This window comes from Myotis myotis, unplaced genomic scaffold (genome assembly GCF_014108235.1).
Source record: "Myotis myotis isolate mMyoMyo1 unplaced genomic scaffold, mMyoMyo1.p scaffold_m19_p_1, whole genome shotgun sequence".
Taxonomy (NCBI): Eukaryota; Metazoa; Chordata; class Mammalia; order Chiroptera; family Vespertilionidae; genus Myotis; species Myotis myotis.
In genome coordinates, this window is record NW_023416313.1 from 24,509,262 (window position 1) to 24,533,560 (window position 24,299).

The 24,299-nt window shown below is 41.1% G+C and overlaps 1 protein-coding gene across 2 annotated transcripts in view; it reads right to left on the reverse strand.

Annotated features, from left to right (window-relative positions):
• SMIM14 (small integral membrane protein 14) overlaps window positions 1-5,422 on the reverse strand; it is a 60,316-nt gene extending 54,894 nt beyond the window's left edge. For both annotated transcript variants that reach the window (XM_036331628.1, XM_036331618.1), the window contains exon 1: window positions 5,296-5,422. The gene's annotated coding sequence lies outside the window, so the exon portion shown is untranslated. The remainder of the gene's footprint in view (window positions 1-5,295) is intronic.
• Between the last annotated feature and the right edge of the window lie 18,877 nt (window positions 5,423-24,299).

The window sequence follows — 24,299 nt, forward strand, 5'->3', positions numbered from 1 at the left end:
AATGAGTGCGGTCAAGTAAAAACCAGCTTCATCCTGTATTTTTACAAAGCTGAGACTCACATCAATGCTTTGACCTAAGTTTAAAAAAGGAAATGAAAAGTCAATATGAAAATAAACAACAGAAGGTAACTTTCCCCAGAACAAATGCATTGACGTTTAAAATGTTATAAACAAAATATAAACACTACTATACACCTAAAAATTTTAGCTTAGAAAAAATAAACTTTTCCAGAGTTTAATTTAATTTTAAAAGCAATACACATTTATAGTTTTAAAATTCAAACACAAAAAGGTTTAAAAAAGATAATAAAACTGCAAAAGTAAAAGGTACTCTCCTTTCCTCAGAGGCAACTTCTAGGTATTGCAAGTATATGCATGCTATATATACTTGTTATATTACTATTAAAATCACTACACTTCAAATCACTACAATGTTTTAAATATGACTTATTTTGTATTTAGACTGGTTGCTCTAATTATTTAGAGCTTGGGTTAACTACTTAAAGCCATGGTTCAGCACAATATTTACTAGTATAATGGTGAAAATTAGAAACTACATTAATGTCCATAATTTAAAAAAAAAAAACACTTTATTCAAAATATCTTATAAAATACGGCCAGTTAAAATCAAGCTTAGAAAGTTTCTAAGGCCATGGTATAAAACTCATTAAGTTAAACAAACAAGAAATTAGGTTACAAATCTATGTGAATATTATATCTCATTTACACCAAAGATGAATTTTTAAAAAATAAAACACTGGAAAAAACTATGTGGAGATGACTTTTGAATAAATGGATTATATTTTGTTGTTGTTGGCTTTATATATTACTATCCTTTGTAGCTTTTCAATAACATGTCTTTTGTTTAAAATGGTGGGGGAAGGGCTATTAGAAACGTGTAGCCAATTTAAATTTAAATACAACAAAACGATTCATGAAAGTAGTGCTAGCAGCATATTCAGATAGCTAAAACAGGTAGATTTATTTAAGACAACTTCCATGATTCTGTAAGTCAAAAAGACTAGTCAATACTGCTGTAATATAAGGAGGTACGTGAGCTTTGTGTCAAGGGAAAATTGGGCTTGAATCCTAACAGTACTAGTAACTTTACATTGGGCAACTTATCTAAATACCCAGAGTCTGTTTCCTCCAGTGTAAATTAGGGATAACAATATCTGACTTGGAGGGTTGATATGTCAGGTAAACTTAATATAAAGGAAATAAAGGGACTGGCATATATATTCCATGAACAGTAAATGCCATTATTATTGATATTCAGACAGGTAATTGTTTTTTTAATGTCAGACTCAAATAATTTTCAGCCCTCTTTCAGAATGGCTTTCAAAGTGCCAAACTGTTCTTTACCTAACTGCAGTTTCTACTGATACGTGCCCAACTACGGAAACAAACATTCAAATGGAACAGTACGTTCAAGAGGAATACAGACATATTCACCAAGTTCATGCATTCAACCAACATTCATTGAGGACCTACTATGCAGTGAAAAGACAAGACATGTCCCATTTTCAGAGTTTAATTTCTAGTGTGAGAGACTGAATATAAAAAAAAAAAGGAAATTTCAAATAGTGACAAATATTATGCAGAAAACAAGAGAAGTCAACGCAATGCAATCTCCTTGAAGAGGCAACATCTGAATCAAGAGCTGAATTATATCATGGAATTAGCAAGATCTGGGATAAGAATAGTGAAGCCATAGGGTACAAGCAAGTGCAAATGCCCCAAGGCAGGAGCATGCCTGGCAAGTTCCAGGAACACTAGTGGGGCTGGAACAAAGGAAGAAACGGATGTGGCCAGGCTCCATCACGCTGATCTAGTGCCAAACAGGTAGTGCCTGGCAAGCTTCAGTGAGGAGTTCAGATTTTATTTTGAATATGATGGGAGGCTTTCAACAAAGGGGCAACAAAATCTGATCTACATTTTAGGGTCTCCTAGACCTAGACTGTAGTCAGGGGAACGAACCATAAAAAGCCAAAGTGGAAGCAGGGAGACCAGCAGGTTACTGCAGAGCCCAGGTCAGAGATGGTGATAGTTGGCAAAGGTGGTGGCAGTAAAGGTGGGAAGAAGTGGGTCAATCTAGAATATATATTGAACACTATAACTTAAGGCAAATCAAAGAAAAAGAATTAATCAGATAATGAGTAGTTAGCATCTGGGACTGATTTTACTTCCCCAAGAGACACAGAATGAAAATAGAGGCTTAAAGGTTTTAGGTAAATTTATGACTAATGGAAACCAAAATTATAAGCATATTTAGGGTACTTCACAATATGTACTTATCCCTTGAAGCTGAGGTGAAGAGGCCATTTCCTTCTCTTTTGGCACCACCCCTAAAGCACACATCCAAGATTCAATGTCAATAAAGCATACTTAGTATGATTCATAAAGTAAATCTTTCAGGACCTTACTGTTGCAGGCCCGGACAGCTGGTCAGCATTGGGAACATGCTGTGACTATGAAATAGAACCAAACCTCTACCTGAATCAAATCACTAAAACAGCAAACACTTTTGAAACTTCCATACTGTCAACTCAAGTTATTCTGTGCTTGCTCTTCCGACAGTTAAACTAGAAAGGCCTTACTTTGCCACACAACGCATACTAATTTCTTAAATCTTATATCATAAATATTTGGGAGGAAATCTTTTAAAACCCTCATTTTTATTGTTATGGTCTGGCAAACATACAGTGAATAGTCCTTAAAAGTTAAGGTCCAGCCCTAACTGGTTTGGCTCAGTGGATAGAGCGTCAGCCTGCAGACTGAAAGGTCCCAGGTTCGATTCCAGTCAAGGGCATGTACCTTGGTTGTGGGCACGTCCCCAGTAGGAGGACTGATTGATGTTTCTAACTATCTGTCCCTCTCCCTTCCTCTCTGTAAAAAAATCAATAAAATAGCCGAAACCGGTTTGGCTCAGTGGATAGAGCGTCGGCCTGCAGACTGAAAGGTCCCAGGTTCGATTCCGGTCAAGGGCATGTACCTGGGCTGCGAGCACATCCCCAGTGGGAGATGTGCAGGAGGCAGCTGATCGATGTTTCTCTCTCATCGATGTTTCTAACTCTCTCTCTCCCTTCCTCTCTGTAAAAAATCAATAAAATATATTTTTTAAAAAAATCAATAAAATATATTAAAAAAAAAAAGTTAAGGTCCAAAAACCCACATCTGAAAAAGCAGGTGATAGCTTTTCTTGTAAACCATTTTTGTATAACATATATAAATTCCACCCAGGCTGGGTAGCTCAGTTGGTTAGAGCATCGCCCTGATATGCCAAGGATGTGGGTTCGATTCCCAGTCAGGGCACATAGAAGAATCAGACACAAATCGAAGTTTCTCTCTCTCACTCTTTCTCTCTTCCTCTCTATCTCTAAAATCAACAAATAAATTTTTTTAAATATATGTATAAATGCCAAAAAGAAGTCTGAAAGGATATAAACCACAGCTAACATTGGTGATGGCAGGAATATTGATGACTTTTTTCTTTTTCTTTTTTGTTTATATGCTTTAATCAACATTTTTCCCAACTATTACAAATTATTTTGTGTAAGCAAAAATATTCAGTTATGCATTAGCATAAAAGGTTAAAAAAGAACTGCAAGAAAACAACTAATTCAACAGGGTTCCAACTGTGGTGTTAAGAAAAAGATTTCAGCCCTGGCCAGTGTGGCTCAGATGGTTGAGCATTCTCCAGAGCAGCGGTTTTCGGACCTCAGGGACCACCAGTGGTCCACAGACCATCTGTTGCCCACGCTGCTCCAGAGCACCAAAGGTCATGGGTTCGATTCCTGGTCAGGGCACATGCCCAGGTTGTGGGCTTGGTCCCCGTCCTGGATCTCCCAAGTTTTCTCTTCCTCCTTCGCCCGCTCCCGCCCGCTCCCTCTCCCTTCCTCTCTCTCTACAATCAATTTAAAAAAAAAAAAAAAAAAAAAAAAAAAGAACGAAAAAAGATCTCAACTGCCCTCACAGGAGGAAGAAATTTGTTAAGAAGAGGTCCACACAAGAAGGTCCCCTGCAAGGTAGTCCTCTAAATTCGTAAGCACTCTTCCCGGATTTGATAAGGGACAAGCAATTAGCACATACTTCTGTTTTTCTTTCTTATTGTTTACCAAAGAAACACCTCAATTAATGAGTTGGAAGGGGGGGGGGCGTGTTCTTTTTAAAAAAACAAGTTTGGACAAAAAGGAGGTTTGGTCTTCAGGTCTCCTTGGTGTCTTGGGGGGCTGGCTGCAGGCTACGCTGGAGGAATCTGCGTGGCCAGCCACCGAGGTGGAACACACGCGTTCAGCCTCCTCCACAGAAACCGGCAGCCAGACGCTTCCTCAGCCTACGGGTTCTCAAGACCAAACCAGCTGAGACAGTCACTGCCCTCCTCCAAGTTCCTGCAGGCAGAGCTGCCAACGATTTCTGACAATAACCCCCAAACTGGACGGTCTCCCTTCAACACCACACACAGGTTAATATGTGCATAAAGCTAACCCGACTCTCTCGAATGCAAACCCAAGGTATTAAGGCCACAGCTTCGACTTTGCCAACTAGGACAACCAGAAACATCCTATGGACTCTCGCCGGCTAAGCAACATCATCTGGGCTAAAATCTTCACACACAGAGACACAGCCGCTTTGGAAAACTTTGGCTTTCAACGGCAACATGGGATCTCAGGTGCTCCTGCCATCAGTTTATCGCGCACAACCTCCTCTTGACTGTCAGCTCTGGTTCCACTTATTGAACAAACAGGAAAAAAAGGGGGGAAATCCTTTAAATTCGCAACACAATGCAGGATAAAAAGCTCCCGCTTTCTAGATGGCAGCTTTCCTGTCTCATCGATCCCAACAAAGGACGCATCTTGGTGCCTGCCTTAAACCTGGCAAGGGCTGAAAACCAGAGGTAAACGACATAGTGTGAATTTCAGGATTTGTGGGTCTCTCCTGCCAGCTACGTAACGACTCCCTCTTTTACTCCATTATACGCCTCCACCCGAGTTAACTGTCTCACCCTAAAAATAAAACCACCCGGGGCCATCGTCCACTGTCCTGCCATAGCCCCGACTATGGTTTCCTGCAGAAAAGCCAAATCGCAGGCTCTCTGCCTCGCTCCTCGCGGGGGGGACCCGGGCTCGACAGCAGCGGGGTTCTCCCGGGCAGACTCGCCAGCCCGGCCGGGAACCACCGAACCCGAGCAGCCGTCCCGCTCTGTCGTCGCCACCGCAGCCCGCGAGAGCCGGAGGACCCCCCAGGAAAAACCGGGGTGAGGAGAAGGTGGGCCGCCGCAGGGGAGACACTCACCCGCCCAGAAAACAACCGACGGGGCGGGGAGGATGGGGGCCGGGAGCTCGGCTCGGCAGAAAGACCGCCTGGGGCTTCCGGAACGCTGCGGCGGCGGCGGCTCCTGGCCTCGGGCTTCCTCCCCTCCTCTGTTTTGGTGCGACTGCCCACGTCACTATTAGCCACGAGACCCGGATCTGCCCGCTTCCGCGGGCGGCGGCGCAACAGATTGCAGCGGCCCGAGACCCCGGCGGCGGGTCTGCGGAGCGTGCGCGAACGCCGCGCCTGCGCAGTGCGTCGGCGGAGGCGGGACGGGCGCGGGCGTCGCGATATTCGGGGGACGGATTGCGGCGGTTGCAGTTCCGGTTGACTGGGGCGAGGCCTCGCGGATCTTAAACTGCCCCCACGTAGCCTCTGCTTTGTCCGGGATGGACTGTTTCCTCTGCTGGGCGTCCCTGTTTGCCCAAACGGATGGCTGTCCCCGACTGGAGTCTTTAGAATAGCGGGGGTGGAGGTGGGCGCAGGTTGATGTCCGCTGGGACAGGGTACCACTAACAGACATTGTTTTTGATCAAAACTCAGGGCCAGGTGAAAATGGGGCAGAGAGGATTTTGTCTTAAGTACAAAGGGATGTTGAATGTGGCAGCTATTGATCCCCTTTACCCTAACATGTTTGCACCCAGGAAGCTGGCTACAATTAAGCTCAAAAGGAGTACTGCAAGGAAGATGTCACCAAAGACGACTTGCTGGTCGAGCAATGGGGGGGGGGGGGGGGGGGGGTGGGGGGGGGGACTGGAAGAGAGAAGCTGTGAGGTCGAAAATAGGATCCTATTCATTTAAAATGAAACCATCTAAGATTGTTAGGCAGCCAGCTTAAGCCTTTGTTACTTTGACCTTAGGTGCTGGAATAAGGATACTATTTGTGGAGTTAAGAATCGTCTTTTTAGACCAAGTTGGTGCTTCCTACTCTGGCCCCCTTAGTCTCACTGCTAAACGTTTGGGGTCCAGGAAATCTCCCAATTTGGCAAAGTTTAGGGCTACTCTATTGTTTTCTTAAGGTCCATGCGTTGACAAACTTAATCAAAATAGAACCAGTGGTCCCCTGTCTGGCTTGGCTCAGTGGATAGAGCATCAGCCTGCGGACTGAAGGGTCCCAGGTTCGATTCTGGTCAGGGGCACATGCCCGGGGTTGTGGGCTCGATTCCCAGTGGGGGGCGTGCAGGAGGCAGCTGAACCATGATTCTCCCTCACCATGCATGTTTCTATTCCCTTCCTCTCTGGAATCAATAAAAATATATTTAAAAAATAAAATAGAACCAGTGGTAAAAGGAGTTCCAAGAAAGATTTCACAAAGGTGCCTCTTGGCCTGTCCTGCAGGCGAAGTGAAAGGTAGCTGTCTTCCTCACTCTGACTTGGTGACTTTTGCGCCTACCCAGACTTCTACCTCAGCCATTTGGTTAATCATCTCAACTACCTGAGTCACCTTCAGAAAATTAGTATGATTAAGCGAGAGCTTTTTAATTAAAGTGTTTGAGCACCGGTAAAGATTTCTAGAAAATTAAAGGTTTCTGGTAAAACTCAAAAGTGTTTCCTAGTTAAATAACAGATTCAAAGTACAAGTCAAGCGTCTTGGCCCTTAATCTGCAATTCTTGAACTTGACTCAAATTCAGGGAGTTTGAAGTGGAATCTAGTGCCCCAAGAAGCTCCTGGGCTGACCCTGCAGCAGAGGGCCTTTAATCTGTGGGACAGAAAGTCTTGTTTGCTTGAGTGCACCATGTGCACATACGTGACAACACAGCTGTGTTTAAGGAAACAATATGGTACAAAACTAGACTTGTACTGGTTATTGCAAAATTATCAGGACTTGCTTTATAAATTACTGGAAAATCGAGATGTTAGGATCCCTGGTGGCTCTAAGATTGCCTCTGTAGTCTCCTCCAGCCCTTTGAATCAAGGGCACTCTGACCTGTAGAACACAGCTGAAGGTGGGTGACTTCTGAAACTAGGTCATAAAGACACTGATTGCTTGCTCTGGGGGAAGATAGTCTCCATCTCTCCTCAAACAGCCCTGTGAAGAGGCCCTTGTGGAGAGGAACAAAAGCCTCCCCAACAGCCAGCCAAGCACCAATTTACCAGCCTGTGGGTGAGCTACCTCGATGGGGTTGATCCTACAACCCCAATCAAGCATTATATTAGAATGCCTACCGACCCAACATCTGCTTGCAGTCCCATGAGAGAAAGGGTCACCTCTTCTAATTAAATGGAGTTTGAAAGGAATCCAGCTCATTATTTAGGTCAGAGGTTGTTTCATTTTAAGGGAAACAAAATCCTGTTTTTGAGCCCACAACTAAGAATACCTGGTGCTAATAACTACCTTCCCCTAACCTGTTGTATGTTTGAAGAAGCATGGGCTTTTGGAGTCGATCCCTTCCTCACTGGGTCTAGTGAAAGGTACTAGTTAAGATAATCAGCACTACCACCATCTTTATTCCCTCCCAATATAAGGGGAAGACAGGAACAAGTGAAAGGTATCTTTTGGGGAGAAGGCAGTGTTCTTAAGGTAAAGTTACCCTTTGGGGGGATTGCAGTGTTCTAAATAAAGAGGGTGTTCTCTCTCCTGTTGTGAGGGAGGGTAGAGAATTTTCCTTTTCCCCAAGATGGGGGAGGGAGTCACCAAAAGAATCACTCAAAGTAGGGGTACTTGAACCACTGAATTATTAGATGCCACTAAGTTGAGAATTGGTGATTGCCTCCAGTCTAAAAATTGCCAAGCAATACACCTGGTACTGCTAGGGAATAGAAAAAGAGACATGAGAGGGTAGGTAAAACTGAGAGAGGGAGGTGTCAGCTGTGTAGTGGGACAATCTGTATTTCTACTGTTGGAATGGTAAGAAGTTTCCCAAAAATCAAGTGGTACTACATGGTATAGCAGGGCCCTAGAAAACTGCTCCATCACCACACACACACACACACACACACACACACACAAATGCACATGCAATGCATACCCACACCAACTATATATTATCTCCAGTCAAAAGAAACTCAAGTTATTAAATTTAAAAAATCTTATCTTTAGAGGTACATAGTGATGTATTCAAAGCTGAAATGATAAGAGTCCTAGGATTTCCTCACATCTAGTAGTAGAGGTAGTGGGTGTGATTGTATATTATATTGTTGAAGCTAAGTTCTGTTGTACAGTTTCCTCTACTTTTGTATATTAATTTAAATTTTTAATACAAAAAAATTTTTTAAATACCTTTGGGCACAAAAAGCTTTTGTAAAATAAATCAATTGAACCAATCACAATTTATAGACTTTATTTGGATCTCTATTTGAAAAACTGTCAAAAATTATAAGACAAGCCCTAGCTGGTTTGACTCAGTGGATAGAGCAGCCTGTGGACTGAAGGGTCCTGGGTTCGATTCTGGTCCATGGCACATGCTTGAGTTGCAGGCTCAATCCCCAGTGCAGGGCGTGCAGGAGGCAGCGGATCAATGATTCTCTCTCATCACTGATGTTTCTATCTCTCCCTCTCCCTTCCTCTCTGAAATCAATAAAAATACATTTTTTTAAAAAGTATAAGACAATCAAGAAAGTGAACACTAACTGGGTATCTGATGATATTAAAGAATTTCTGGCCCTAACTGGTTTGGCTCAGTGGATAGAGCATCGGCCTGCGGACTGGAAGGTCCCAGGTTCGATTCCAGGCAAGGGCATGTACCTTGGTTGTTTCTAACTCTCTATCCCTCTCCCTTCCTCTCTGTAAAAAATCAGTAAAAATATTTTTTTTAAAAAAAAGAAAAAAATAATTTCTGTTAATTGTTTTCTGTATGGTAACACTAAACACTATTGTGGCTATGTTTAAAAAGAGTTCTTTTAGAGCAGCGGTTCTCAACCTGTGGGTCGCGACCCCTTTGGTGGTCGAATGACCTTTTCACAGGGGTCACCTAAGACCATCGGAAAACACATATATAATTACATATTGTTTTTGTGATTAATCACTATGCTTTAATTATGTTCAATTTGTAACAATGAAAATACATACTGCATATCAGATGTTTACATTATGATTCTTAACAGTAGCAAAATTACAGTTATGAAGTAGCAACGAAAATAATTTTATGGTTGGGGGTCACCACAACATGAGGAACTGTATTAAAGGGTCGTGGCATTAGGAAGGTTGAGAACCACTGTTTTAGAGAAACAATAAAATGTTACAGATGAAATATGTTATATTGGGAATTTGCTTCAAAATAATCAGGGAAAGGAAAATGGACAGTGGATTGGATGAAAGAAGATGGACCATTATCAATACAGATTGACCATGTATTGATAGTTTTTAAACTGGTTCATTATTATTATTTACTAGTGTCCTGGTGCACAGATTCGTGCACATTGAAAGGAAATTAATTAGAAGAAATATTTTAATATCGTTATTCGCATCTTGCTAATGCAAAGAAAATGGGATTCTACCAAATCTCCTATCTACCTACTCCAGAACTTCTGTGAGGATCAAATGAGATGAGGCATGGGAAGACATTTCATAAACATTTGGTTAAACTGTAGAATGTTTGCACCTGGCTATGAAGCAAATTGGGTTCCTGGGCTGAAGAAACTCCAAGGAGGCTAGTCGCTAGGGAGAGAAAGCTGGGCGTTGCTATGTGATTACCCGGCGCCCACAGCCACTGTTTCCGGGCTGGGCGGGGCTGTGGGCCGTATTTTGCGCCATGAGGTCTTGGCAGCATTGGCTGTGATTTGGTGGGGTGTTGCTCCAGGGTGGTGGTGGGGCTTGTGTCCCACTTGGGGTAAACTGAGTGTTGGTTTGTTGACAACAGGTCCACAGTGCCATTTATTTTTTTAAACTGCTGGTGTGTGTCATGGCTGCTCCTGTGTTGAGCATCTGCCCCTCTGGTGGTCAGTGTGCATCATAGCTACCAGTTGGATGGACGAACACTTAGTCTTTTATATATATAGATAGATTATACTTTTCTCTTCACATTGGTAAAAATTGATCCATAATATATTTCCTCAAAAACATATTTATGATATTTTAAAATTTATTTAACCTTGCTTTTTACTCCTCTATGAAGAATTCATTGTTGCCCTACCCAGTTTGACTCAGTGGATAGAGTGTTGGCCTGGGGACTGAAGGGTCCCAGGTTCAAGTCAAGGGCACACACCTGGGTTGTGGGCTCAATCCCCAGCAGGGGGCGTGCAGGAAGCAGCCAATCAGTGATTCTCTCTCAAAAATTGATGTTTCTATCTCTCTCTCCCTCTCCTTTCCTCTCTGAACTCAATCTATATATATATTTTAAGTTTAGTATTGAAAACAAAAATTAAAAAGAGTTCATTGTTAATCATTCTAATATGCAAGTATTCAATATATTACATTTTGTCTAATGGTCAGTAACTGAATCAGAAGTTTTAGAAGTTCCCAACAGTGTTTCAGAAAATACATGTAACATTGTAGTTCTGATTCTATAGTCTCTATTCTTTTCATGCACCTTTTAAACTTACATTATCAATAATTCGTGTGCTGGAGCCAGCTCATACTTGATCCTTCCTTACAAGAGTCAATTGTGCCCATCTGTTCCCAACTTCAAGTTCAGTGATGTCATATTGGTGGCTTTAAATTGCCATGGTAGTAATATTTTACACCATGGAAACTGGCAAATGTTACAAATTAAGGGCTACTCCCCTTACCCTCATCCCTAGAAATTTATTAAATATCTACCGTGACAACACTGCCAAAAAGTTCCTTTTTGTCATATGAAGTAGATATTTGTTAGGCATTCATAGTGCCATTCATACAAAGGTGCCCTGCTTGAAGGAAGTTTCATATACTAAAAACTAAATGTTGCCCTGGCCGGTGTGGCTCAATTGGTTGAAGTGTCATCTGTATTCAGAAAGGTGACGGGAGTCTCTCTCATCCATTGATGTTTCTAACTCCCTCTCCCTTCCTCTCTCTGAACTCAATAAAAACACATTAAATAATATAGGGGGGGAAAGAAGAAAAAAGAAAGGTGGCGGGTTCAATTTCCAGTCAGGGATATACCAGGTTTCAGGTTTGATCCCAGGTCAGAACGCAAACAGAAGGCAACTGGTTGATGTTTCTCCCTCTCTCCCTCTCCCTATCCTTCTCCGTTTCTGAAATCAATAACAACGTACCTTCAGGTGAGGATTAAACATAATAATTAATTTAAAATGAAATTTTATAAAACTATTACGAAAAATAATTACACCACAAAAAGAGTTTTTAGTGTAAAATGAGTCTTTGTATATTTACATTATTATACATAATTGTCCAAAACTGGAAAGTATCCAAATGTTCAATAGATAAATGGACAAATAAATCGTGGTTCATTCATACAATGGAATATGCAGTGATTAACAGGAATGGATTATTGATACAACAACACAGATGAATCACAAATGCATTATGTTAAATGAAAGAACCCAATATCAAAAGGCTATACAATACACTGTCTGATTACATTTATATGACATCTAAAGAAAAGCATAAATATAGGAACAGAAATAATTCATAGAGATCAGTGAGTGCCAACAATAGGTGTGGAAAAGGGTCTAAATACAAAGGAGCAGCAGGAGAAATTCTTTCAGGTGTTCAGTTGTTTTGTAGCTTTTCTGTGGTTATAAGGATCTATGCATGCATAAAATCTCATAGAAATGTACATGCTTAAAAAATTAATTTGTATGTAGATTTTTAAAATTTGAAAGAAGAAAGGATTCTCTGCATGAAGAAGAAGTGTCCTTGATATTTTAAAAATGTGCCGAAACTGGTTTGGCTCAGTGGATAGAGCGTCGGCCTGCGGACTGAAAGGTCCCAGGTTCGATTCCGGTCAAGGGCATGTGCCTGGGTTGCAGGCACATCCCCAGTGGGAGATGCGCAGGAGGCAGCTGATCGATGTTTCTCTCTCATCGATGTTTCTGACACTCTGTCTTTTTCCCTTCCTCTCTGTAAAAAATCAATAAAATATATTTTTAAAAAATGTTACCTTGTTGCCCACCCAGCGTGGCTCAGTGGTTGAGTGTTGACCTGTGGATCAGGAGATTCCTGGTCAGGGCACATGCCCAGGTTGCGGGCTTGTTTCTAGCTCTCTATCTCTCTCCCTTCCTCTCTGTAAAAAATCAATAAAATATATTTAAAAATATATATATTTTTTTTATTAATTTCAGAGAGGAAGAGAGAGGCAAAGAGAGATAGAAACATCAATGATGAGAGATCAGTCATTGATCAGCTGCCTCCTGCACATCTCCTACTGGGGAATCAAGCCCTAAACCCAAGCATGTGCCCTTGATCAGTCCATAGGTCGACCCTTTATCCACTGAGCCAAACCGGCTAGGGCTAGTGTGCATTTCTATGATACAAAATCTGTATATTTTTTTATTGATTTGAGAGGGAGAAAAGGAGAGAGAGAGAAAGAGGGAGAGAGGGAAAGAGAAATGTCGATGTGAGAGAAACATCGATCAGCTGCCTCTTGCATGCCCCAACCAGGGATCAAGCCCAAAACCCAGGCATATGCCCCAACTGGGAATCAAACTGGAGACATTTTTGGTGCATGGGATGATGCCCAACCAACAGAGACACACTGGCTAGGACTCATAACTTTTTTTAAAAGCAAATATAGCTTACTTCCTGGAATTCTTTCAGAATTCAAAGCAAACTAAAACTGTGACTATTCAAATTTAGGTCATGAGATGACATAATTCTGGTAGACATTAAGTAAGTATGATGAAAATAAGTTTAGGTATTAAGTGATGCAGGAATTTTGCATAGACATGTTACCTAATCAGAAATTAAAACTATTAGCCCTTCTGTCATATGAGGACACAGAAGACAGCAATGTATGACCCAGGAATTAGGTCACCACATCGGGGCTAACTGTGCAGATGTTTATTTGTTGTTGCCTAGTGAACAAGATAGCCCCATTTTCTCTACTTTTCCAATATGAACCCCTGTAATCAGAAATGGGCTGATGCCCTGGTTTGGCTCAGTGGATAGAGTGCTGGCCTGGGTTCGATTCTAGTCAAGGGCACATGCCCGGGTTGCCAGCTTGATCCCTAGTAGGGGGCCTGCAGGAGGCCGCCAATCAATGGTTCTCTCTCATCATTGATGTCTCTATCTCTCTCTCCCTCTCCCTTCCTCTCTGAAATCAATAAAAAATATATTTTAAAAAGGAAGAAAGAGCCGTAATCGGTTTGGCTCAGTGGATAGAGCGTCGGCCTGCGGACTCAAGGGTCCCAGGTTCAATTCCAGTCAAGGGCATGTACCTTGGTTGTGGGCACATCCCCAGTAGGGGGTGTGCAGGAGGCAGCTGATCGATGTTTCTTTCTCATCGATGTTTCTAACTCTCTATCCCTTTCCCTTCCTCTCTGTAAAAAATCAATAAAATATATTTAAAAAAATAAAAATAAAAAGGAAGAGAGAGAGAGAGAGAGAGAGAAAGGAAGAAAGAAAGAAAGAAAGAAAGAAAGAAAGAAAGAAAGAAAGAAAGAAAGAAAGAAAGAAAGAAAGAAGTTGAAAGGGAAATCCAACCATGTTTCATGTTGCTATCAATTATGTGGACTAGCCCAGTGGCTGAACCAGAGGGATCTGCTCCAGAAAGAAAGTCTTGGATTAAAATTAATGATTAATGAAAGAAAGGTGAAACTATTGCTGAGGAGAAAGGAGGCAATAAATGGATTTTACCAAAGGGAAAAACTAATAGTTCCGCTGAGGCTTAGAGAGAGGCTTAGAACAAGAGAATAATATTCTTTTTTAGCTTGGATGCAGATGCTTGTTGCAAAACCTTTTCCTGTTTTGGAGAGCCAAGAAGTTAGCTGAATGAAATACAAACTTCCACAACTGGTCTACACTCTCAAAATGATTGGAAAAAAAAGGAGCTCTAATATGGCTATGTAGAAAAATATTAATGTGGCTATGTTCTTTTGTTTTTGTTTCCGAGGAAACTGTCCTTATGGATAGAATTGACCTAAGGAAGGTGTAGACTTGGTTAATGGCAGATTGATTATGGTTCATTATCACTCAGCAGATGTATACCTTCAAGTTCAGATAGCTATAAATCAGGGAGGCAAAAGAATTATAAAGTCAGTATAAAAATATGACAAAATTTATGCTGGTATTGTTAAATGGGTTGGTTTCTGTTTAAATCCACACCAATTCTTCACTGGTTATTGCAAATATTTAAAGCTTGTGTGTACACTTCAATTCTAAAGCATCTAAACTTCTATCACAATAAAGATCTTGTCATAAAAAGATCTTGACAACAGATCAGGGTAGAGGACCGTAATGTGACAGTTAATTCCCGCAGGTCAAGAATCAGACTAAACAGTTTTTCTAAAGTTCCTGCATGGCACTGACCCCTGATAAAGGCATGAAACATATTGTTTAGTAGTGTTGTTTTGAAAACGTTGGTCTAAGGAATTTCAGGGTAGCTGTGACTTGTACCACTTTGCCAACATTGATTATTAATATCAGTGAAATCAACTGAGGGCTCCAGAGGCTGATAATCTAAAGCGAGATACTGTGTCTATTAATCTGAACCTAATGCAAGAATTCCAAAGAGGTTGATAGAATTCAATTCCTTCCCCCATCTTGCCACATTGGGGCTAACTGTCCAAATGTTTGTCTAGTGGACAACAAACATTTTCTCTACTTATCCTGATTCCCTGAGATAGAAATGGACTGAAAGGATAGTCCCATCATGTCTCTTCTTGGCATCAGTAATATGGAATAGACCAGTTTTACACTGGGACTCAGGTCTGCTGTTGAGACTGGTTATTTAAGAAGAATATGTTCTATGTGACCAGCAAAATATTAAAAAAATACACCCAAGCCCTAGCTGGTTTGGCTCAGTGGTTAGAGTGTCAGCCCTCGGACTGAAGGGTCCCAGGTTTGATTGTGGTCAAGGGCACATACCTCAGTTCAGGCTCCACCCCTGCCCCCAGGTTGGGGCATGTGTAGGAGGTGGTCAATTGATGTCTCTCTCAAATCGATGTTTCTCTCTCTCCCCCTCCACCTCTCTAAAAATCAATGGAAAAAAGCCCAGCCGGCATTGCTCAGTGGTTGAGTATTGACCTATGAACCAGGAGGTGATGGTTCGATTTCCAGTCAGGGCACAGGTTGCGGGCTCGATCCCTAGTGTGGTGCATGCAGGAGGCAGTCTATCAATGATCCTCATCAGTGATGTTTCTATCTCTCTCTCTTTCTCCCTTCCTCTCTGAAATCAATAAATATATACATTTAAAAATCAATGCATGGATGGACCTGGAGAGCATTATGCTAAGCAAAATAAGCCAAAGAAAGATAAATATCACATGACCTCACTTATTTGTGGAATATAATGAACAATATAAACTGATGAACAAAAATAGATCTAGAGGCACAGAAGCATCCAACAGATCGTCAAACCTCAAAGGGAGGGTTGGGGGGTGGGGTAAGAGATCAACCGAAGGATTTGTTTCCATGCATATGAGCATGACCAATGGACACAGACAATAGGAGGGTGGGGGCATGTGCTAGGGGGCGGGAACGGGTAGGGAGAGGTCAATGAAGGAAAAAGGAGAAATATGTAATACTTCAACAATAAATAATTTTTTAAAAAATAAAAATCAATGAAAATAATATTCTTGGGTGAGGATTAAATTTTTTTTTTTAATTTTAAAAAAGGATGACAAAGCAATGCAATATTACCTAATTGGGAAGAAAAAATAATAAGCAGAATATTTCTAATCCAGAACCCCACTACTTAAAAAGAGAGTCAATGGCCAAGAGTTGGAAACAGCCAAAGTGCCCTACGATGGAGGACTGGATAAAGAAGAGGTGGTATATACCGTATACACAATGGAGTACTACACGGCCATAAGAAAGGATGACATAGCATCATTTACAACAACATGGATGGACCTTTAGGACATTATGCGAAGTGAAATAAGTCAAACAGAAAAAGCTAAGAACTATATGATTTAACTTATATGTGTAATATAAAACTGAAACTTATGAACACAAACAGCAGTGTGGTTGCCAGAGGGCGGGGATGGGGGAAGAAAGGGGTTCTAATATGAGGTGACAGGAGATTTGACTTTAGGTGATGGACACATGTTCCTATATACAGATTTTGTAAATTAGTAATCCACACATGAAACCTATATGTTCATGTTGATTAATGTCACCCCAATAAAATTAAAAAATAAAATGTTAAAAAAAAGAGAGTCAAAACTAACTGCTCCAGTTTGAATTAGAACCATCCTCAACACATAGCAATTTATTTGAAATTAAAATACTTGGCTAAGCCTTAACCGGTTTGGCTTAGTGGATAGAGCGTCGGCCTGCGGACTCAAGGGTCCCAGGTTCGATTCCGGTCAGGGGCATATACCTTGGTTGCAGGCATATCCCCCAGTAGGGAGTGTGCAGGAGGCAGCTGATCGATGTTTCTCTCTCATTGATGTTTCTAATTCTCTATCCCTCTCCCTTCCTCTCTGTAAAAATTCAGTAAAATATACTTTAAAAAAATAAAATACTTGGCTAAACTTTCAGCTATTATGATATCACAGTATGGTTAGCCAAGAGTATGGTGAGAGCACAACAAATTATTTTTGATATTTAAGCATGTAATCCTAGAGTATCCCCTAACTCCAAGCAAAAGGCATCACGATCCATGAATAAATGAGACAGTGGGGAAATTTAAGAGAAGTATTCATGAATAAATTGGCATGTTTGGTGAAATACTTTGTAGCATCCCATATGAACTGAAATGGAAAAAAGCAGGAAAGTGAAACTTCCCACAGAAGAATTGTTAGTTCTTAAATATACGTGATTAGAGCTAGAGCAAAAGTTTTGAGAGAGTACAAAATCAGATGGATCTAGCAGATAAAAATGAAAAAGAGATAATATTTGGTATAGCGTAAGAGCAAAGAAATCTTACCCTAAAATTATAGAAACCAAAGTAATTGTATTTGAACCAGGAACAAAATCTAGGATAAAAGTTTCTGAATAGAGTGATATATATGGGTGGAGTCCTGCTATTTCTACTGGGAGAATGACTCTAGGTACATAATTCAGGAACAGATATCATTTTCAACAATTAAATCATAGAACTACTGAGTAATATAAAGCCAGAGACAGACACTGTGGTTATTTAATGACTGGGTAAACATGACAGACACAGAACACACCGTTCTTGGCTTTGATAAATAATTCTCCACCCAAATACTGGAAATCACATAAGCAGCACTAACATTAAATTATGGATGACTCTGTCCACCAATTACTTGTAAGTAGAGCAGATAGATCATCAGAGACAATACCTAATAGTCTGTCCACTAATTACTTGTAAGCAGAGCAGATAGATCATCAGAGACAATACCTAATAGTCATTAGCCATCAATAGCTGAGCATTGTTGATGTGCCAACTTTTGTGGTATGTCAAGTATCATGTGTAATTCTCACAATAAAGCAGTAGATAACATTATTTTTACCTTGTTATTGATGAGAAACCTAAGGAACATAAAATCACTCCAGCTTTCTGACTTCAGAACCAGAGCTTCTAATCACTGTCCTCTAAAACTCTAATCTCCACAAGCTATTGTTTAATGATCTGAGAAGAGTGGCTACTGGCAGTAATGGAGAAAGAATTTCTGAAAATAAAAAAGCAGTCCATTAGACTAATCACCAAAACATCAAAAGAAGAATTCATATAGAAAATGTATTCTATCTCTTCTTTTGGCAATCACAGCACCAATTACATTTCCACTTCCTTTTTTATTTTTTATTATTATTTTAATTTTTAAAAATTCTTTATTGTTGAAGTATTACATATGTCTCCTTTCCCCCCCTCAATTGAGCTCTCCCCGCCTGCTCCTACTCCCCCATGCCCCTGCACAGGCCCTCACCACCCTACTGTCTGTGTGGATTGGTTATGCTTATATACATGCATACAAATCCTTTGGTTAATCTCTTATGCCCCCTCCCCTCACCTTCCCCTGACTTCCCTCTGAGGTTTGACGGTCTGTTGGATGCTTCTATGTCTCTGGATCTATTTTTGTTCATCAATTTATGTTCATTATATTCCACAAATGAGTGAGATCATAGATATTTACTTTCTCTGGCTGGCTTATTTCGCTTAGCATAATGCTTTACAGGTCCCTCCATGCTGTTGCCAATGGTAAGAGTTCTTTATTTTATACAGCAGCATAGTATTCCATTGTGTAGATGTACCACAGTTTTTTAATCCACTCATCTGCTATACATTTCCACTTTCATAAAGTATTTTCAGCATCATCATTCAGTGTTAATTGTAAATTGTGCATTGTATTAACGTGATGCTAAATATTTTTTTAAAATATATTTTATTGATTTTTTACAGAGAGGAAGGGAGAGGGATAGAGAGTTAGAAACATCGATGAGAGGGAAATATCGATCAGCTGCCTCCTGCACACTCCCTACTGGGGATGTGCCCGCAACCAAGGTACATGCTCTTGACTGGAATCGAACCTGGGACCCTTGAGTCTGCAGGCTAACGCTCTATCCACTGAGCCAAACCGGTTAGGGCTTAAATATGTTTTTATTGATTTCAGAGAGAGGAAGGGAGAGGGAGAGAGGGATAGAAACATCAATGATGAGAGAGAATCATTGATCGGCTACCTCCTGCACGTCCCCTACTGGGATTCAACCTGCAACCCAGGCATGTGCCCTGACCGGGAATCGAATCGTGACCTCCTGGTTCATGGGTTGACACTCAACCACTGAGCCACTCCAGCTGGGCATGGTGTTAAATCTTTTTTTTTTTTTTAATATATTTTTATTGATTTCAGAGAAGAAAGGAGAGGGAGAGAGAGACAGAAACATCAATGAGAATCATTGATCGGCTGCCTCCTACACGCGCCCCACCAGGGATTGAGCTCAAAACCTGGGCATGTGCACTTGATTGGATTTGAACCCAGGACCTTTCAGTCCACAGGCTGAAGCTCTATCCACTGAGCCAAAACAGCCAGGGCAATGGTGCTAAATGTTAATCAAAGAACCAGCCAATCAAAAAGGCTTTACTTGATGCTTCTTAGTGTGCTGGGGACTTTAACAGACACCCACTCCCCTTCAATAAAGCAAAACAACCCCTGCCTACACAAATTTTGAGAAGATGAAAAACAAAATAATGCAAAACAGATTGAGTTGTGTGATAAAGAGTTCTTTGTCTTTATCTTCCTTATATTGAAAATGTATACATGTAAACTTATATTCTGAGAGGAAAAAGGTAACAAGAGAACCACTAATTTGACATTATGGAAGGCAGACTTTTAAAAATGAAACAGGCATCTAACATCTTTAATTAAAAATTTACATTTTAACCATTTTATTATGTCAATAGTAAATTTGCTTTAAGCATTTCTATAGTCATCAGTATACTCAAAAGATACCTACAGGAGGAAAAAAATATGCTTTCTGTGGTTTTATTAGCACAAAAATAACTTTTAGCTCTAAAATATTTTTGTTAAATAGGGTATCAACACTTGAGTTTAATAAAGAGCCATAGTTCAAGTGCTCTTGCTTTTAATTATACTTTTTCTTTACATGCATATAATGTTCTGTATTAACCAAATACCCCACCATAATCAGAAAATTAAATGCAAACAAGCATTTGCCATGTACAAGAGACTTTGATGGACATTGTGAGTGAAAAAAAGGAGATAAGAAAAAAGGAAATAAATGACAGGGCATTTGTCCATGAGAACTACACACTAAGTTGGAGAAGTTACACACACACACACGCACACACGCGCACACACATGAGAAATGAACTCCTTTAAACATTTATCCCATGGCTACAGAGAGGATGTACTACCTTGGTTCTACAAATGCCTGCCTCTCTGGCCACCCCTCACTCATTGAGTCTTTAATCTTTAATGTAACTGTTCCTCAATGTTGACATGTTCTTCTCACTATACACTGTCACCCTAAATGACCTCAAATTCTCCTAAATCTTCAAATTAACATTGATGCAAATGTCTGCCATGTCTGCATCTCTTTGTGCTCTGGAATCACATTTTCATCTGCCTGCTGAAGTCATTCCAGTGGACTTTGTGATTATATCCCCTACATCCTTTACACCCTAACTCCAGAGGTAGGTTTCATTAGTCTAAGAATCCTATCCAACCACCTTGCTAGATATTGGTTTAAATGAGCACAAAGCATTCCTCTGGCCTCAGGCATGACTTAATGCCGGGCATGAGATTCAGCCTAGGCTTTGACAAGTAAGAAAAGAGGCCAATCTATCTTTCATCTCTCAAAGGGAGAGATGGCCTCTTCGCCCCCCCTCCCCAGTATAGTCATGTGCACGTATAAGGCCAGAATAGCTGCAGGTTCCTAAAAACTAGCCTAAGGAAGAAGCTGACAGGAGAAAGAGAGCAGAGCCAAGAGAATCACTGAGATATATTAGGGAGGCAGAAACAACGGAACAATGTGATTGTGAAAGAGGGAGGCATTCAAAATGACTCATTTCTAGCTTAAGTGATTAGGTCCCTGATGAGTCCACTAACCAACATTGGAAATACAGAATGAGGAGCAGTGATTCTCTTGGCATCAAAGTCTAAATTCATACTGCAGAAAGATTATATCCTCTGTCATCAAGACTCCCCATCGAGTTAATGTTTTCAATGGTTTCTTTCCTACTCCAAGAAGCTTAAGGACATCTCAAATTTACTTACTGGCTATTAAAGTCTCCTCTCTCTCTAACTTAGAGATTGGCACCAGCCTCAGTCATGTTCTTTGGACTCAAACACTCCTACTGATAAGAGGTGAGAAAGAGATTGTTAATACTTTCTGTCATAAGAGCACGAATGAAAGTAAAGACTAGCCCAACCGGTGTGGCTCAGCGGTTGAGTGTCGACCTATGAACCAGGAGGTCACGGTTTGATTCCCGGTCAGAGCACATGGAGGAAGCAGCCAATCCATGATTCTCTCTCATCATTGATGTTTCTATCGCTCTCTCCTTCTCCCTTCCTCTCTGAAATCAATAATAAAATTTTAAAAAAATTTTAAAAAAAGTAAAGACTAAAAAATATCAGAAAAAAAACGAGTGTTTTTATGTTCACCCATTTAACTACCATCTAGTGAGAGACTCTTACATGCCAGGTATTGTGGGTACAAAGACAAGTAAGATGTAAAAGATGTAAGGTGTTAGGTCTGATCAGGCTGGTCTTACAACTAAATGACACTGGTGTCTTACACCTAAATGACACAGACCAGTAAGCCAGGACAAGCAGAATACGGAAAGTGAGACAGTTAAAAAGCAGTTTGCAGCCATTTGGATGCCAAGCAGTCCAAAGCCATCTAGTAAATCCTATCTTCCCTAAACCAGTGGTCGTCAAACTCATTAGTCAACAGAGCCAAATATCAACAGTACAACGACTGAAATTTCTTTTGAGAGCCAAATTTTTTAAACTTAAACTATATAGGTAGGTACATTGCTATTAACTTAATTAGGGTACTCCTAAGCTGGCCTTTGCTAAAAACGTCCTCAATCTGATTGAGGTACGTTCGCTGAGGTCGACCCCTTCCAACTCTCCCATCCTCAACTTGTGCATGAATTGTGCGTGCCTCCCCCGCGCTGCGTATCCGGCGGCCCACCTGTGCCACCTCTCCTGTGGCCCGACCGACCGACACCCCCCACTTCTTCTAACGCCACTTCTTCAAAATAGACTCACCCAGGCCGAAAATCGACTTCTGCGCATGGGCCACGAATTTTCAATCCCACTGTACGTGCGCACCCGCACGTGGTATTTTGTGGAAGAGCCACACTCAAGGGGCCAAAGAGCCGCATGTGGCTCTCGAGCCGCAGTTAGCTGACCACTGCCCTAAACCAAGGACACTTAAGAGTAAATGGCCGAAACTGGTTTGGCTCAGTGGATAGAGCGTCGGCCTGCGGACTGAAGGGTCCCAGGTTCAATTCCGGTCAAGGGCATGTACCTGGGTTGCGGGCACATCCCCAGTAGGAGATGTGCAGGAGGCAGCTGATCGATGTTTCTAACTCTCTATCTCTCTCCCTTCCTCTCTGTAAAAAATCAATAAAATATATTGAAAAAAAGAAAAGAAACTCTTAAAAAAAAAAAAGAGTAAATGATTTGCATTATTCCTCCCCAGCCAGAGGGCAAATAAATAGCTTAAATCTATCTCAGGGAGACAGATAGCCACACCCAAGGACAAATGAAACTAAAAGAAAAAACCTCATTTTGGTATATTAGACTACAACCCTCCAAACTACTGTCTCTTTCCTGCCACCAGACCATTTATCATTATCCTTATTGTTCTAGTTTTTGCCTCAATAATACCAAAATTTATAAAATAGTTTGTTTCCACCAGGTTACAAACCCTACTTGTACTTAGGAAATACCACCCCTACACACCATCACAACCCCATTTTCTGCTTAGGCCTGATCGTCCCTCTGACTCCCAGAGCAAGGATGGTGGGTCAGGTACAGAAACTCACCAGGGCAGAAAGCTCCGGATGTCTAGCAAGGGGCAAAACGGGGAAAACAAGAACCTCGCTCCCAGGATAAGCTATCCTCCCCTTTCATATCACTAGTCGGGCAGCTTGGCCCCCGGACTTTTCCTCCCTGAAGATGACATTAGGCTTCAGTTGTATTTCAGCTTCAGGCCCAGAAAGGAAAACCTCAGAAAGCAAAACCAGACAAGTGACGCTGTGGCAGCCTCAGGACCAGCTTTTACCTCCCTTCACTCAACAGGGCCACTTTTGAGCCTTCACCAATCAGTCTCCTGGGGAAATCATGCCACTGCAACCCCTCGCTCCAACCCTGAGAAATCTATAGTGTTCCAGCTGACTACAATCAAAGTCCACCCCTGCAACCCTGCCCCCACCCCCATCTTGAGGTCTCCCCTCAGCAGGAAGTAACTACGGAAGATATAACCTTCGTCCCTATTTCATAAAACAAAAAGGCTGGAATGTTAGATCTGATCAAATAATTGAATCAATAGCCCCTCCCCTGGGAACTGACATTTAGACCACTTCACAACCGACATTCCCTTTTGCTTAGACCACATTCCACTTGCTAGGACCATTATCTTTCCCCTCCGGACCTTCCCAGGATCTGGACCTGCCCAGAGATTTCTTCACTCAGCAAAAACCCTGCCTTGAGTCCTTTAAAATCTCTGACTCTGTCCCTGGGTCTCGGCGCCATTTTGGGGCTCAGCCTATCTGGATTTCCAGATGACCTAATAAATTAATTTTTTACCCCTTTTAGTGGGTACCTCCTTACATAAGGCATGATTCCCTGAGAGCTCATAGTTTGATAGAGGATTTATTATTGAGAAATTGTTTGGCCCAGGTGTTGTTTTAACCTCCAAACTAATGTTCAATTTGCTAAATGAGTCACTTGTATTTCTTTGTCCTCAAAGCACAGTTAGTAAAATGTCCTCAGAATCTGAAGCATTATTTCCTAGGCTTTTAAATGCACAATATTTGATTTAGACAAATCCGTGATTTTCAACTTCTGTTTCTTCAGTTGATTCAAAGATAGGGTATTAGAAGTCAACCTCAAGATCCCTCTTGAAACCTAGATCAAATCCTAAACAGCTAGGTCTGTGCTGCCTCCTCCTGGATTCCTTTCATTGTCAAGAATTGAAAGGAGCAGAGGGCATTCCTTCAGAGAAAGAGAGAAAAAGAAAACAAAACCACCATCACCAAAACAGCAGCAGCAGCAAGAAGAAATTAATCTCAAGCTATTGTGAAACCTAAAGTCCCTAAAATTAAAAAATTTTAAAAAGCCTCTAACCAAAATTAGTCCAGGCCAGTCTAGTTCTCCATCATTCACAATCCCTTCAATTATTTTGTAAGTCTAAACCCGTGGTCGGCAAACTGTGGCTCGCAAGCCCCATGCGGCTCTTTGGCCCCTTGAGTGTGGCTCTTCCTAAGCCTTAGGAGTACCCTAATTAAGTTAATAACAATGTACCTACCTATATAGTCTAAGTTTAAAAAATTTGGCTCTCAAG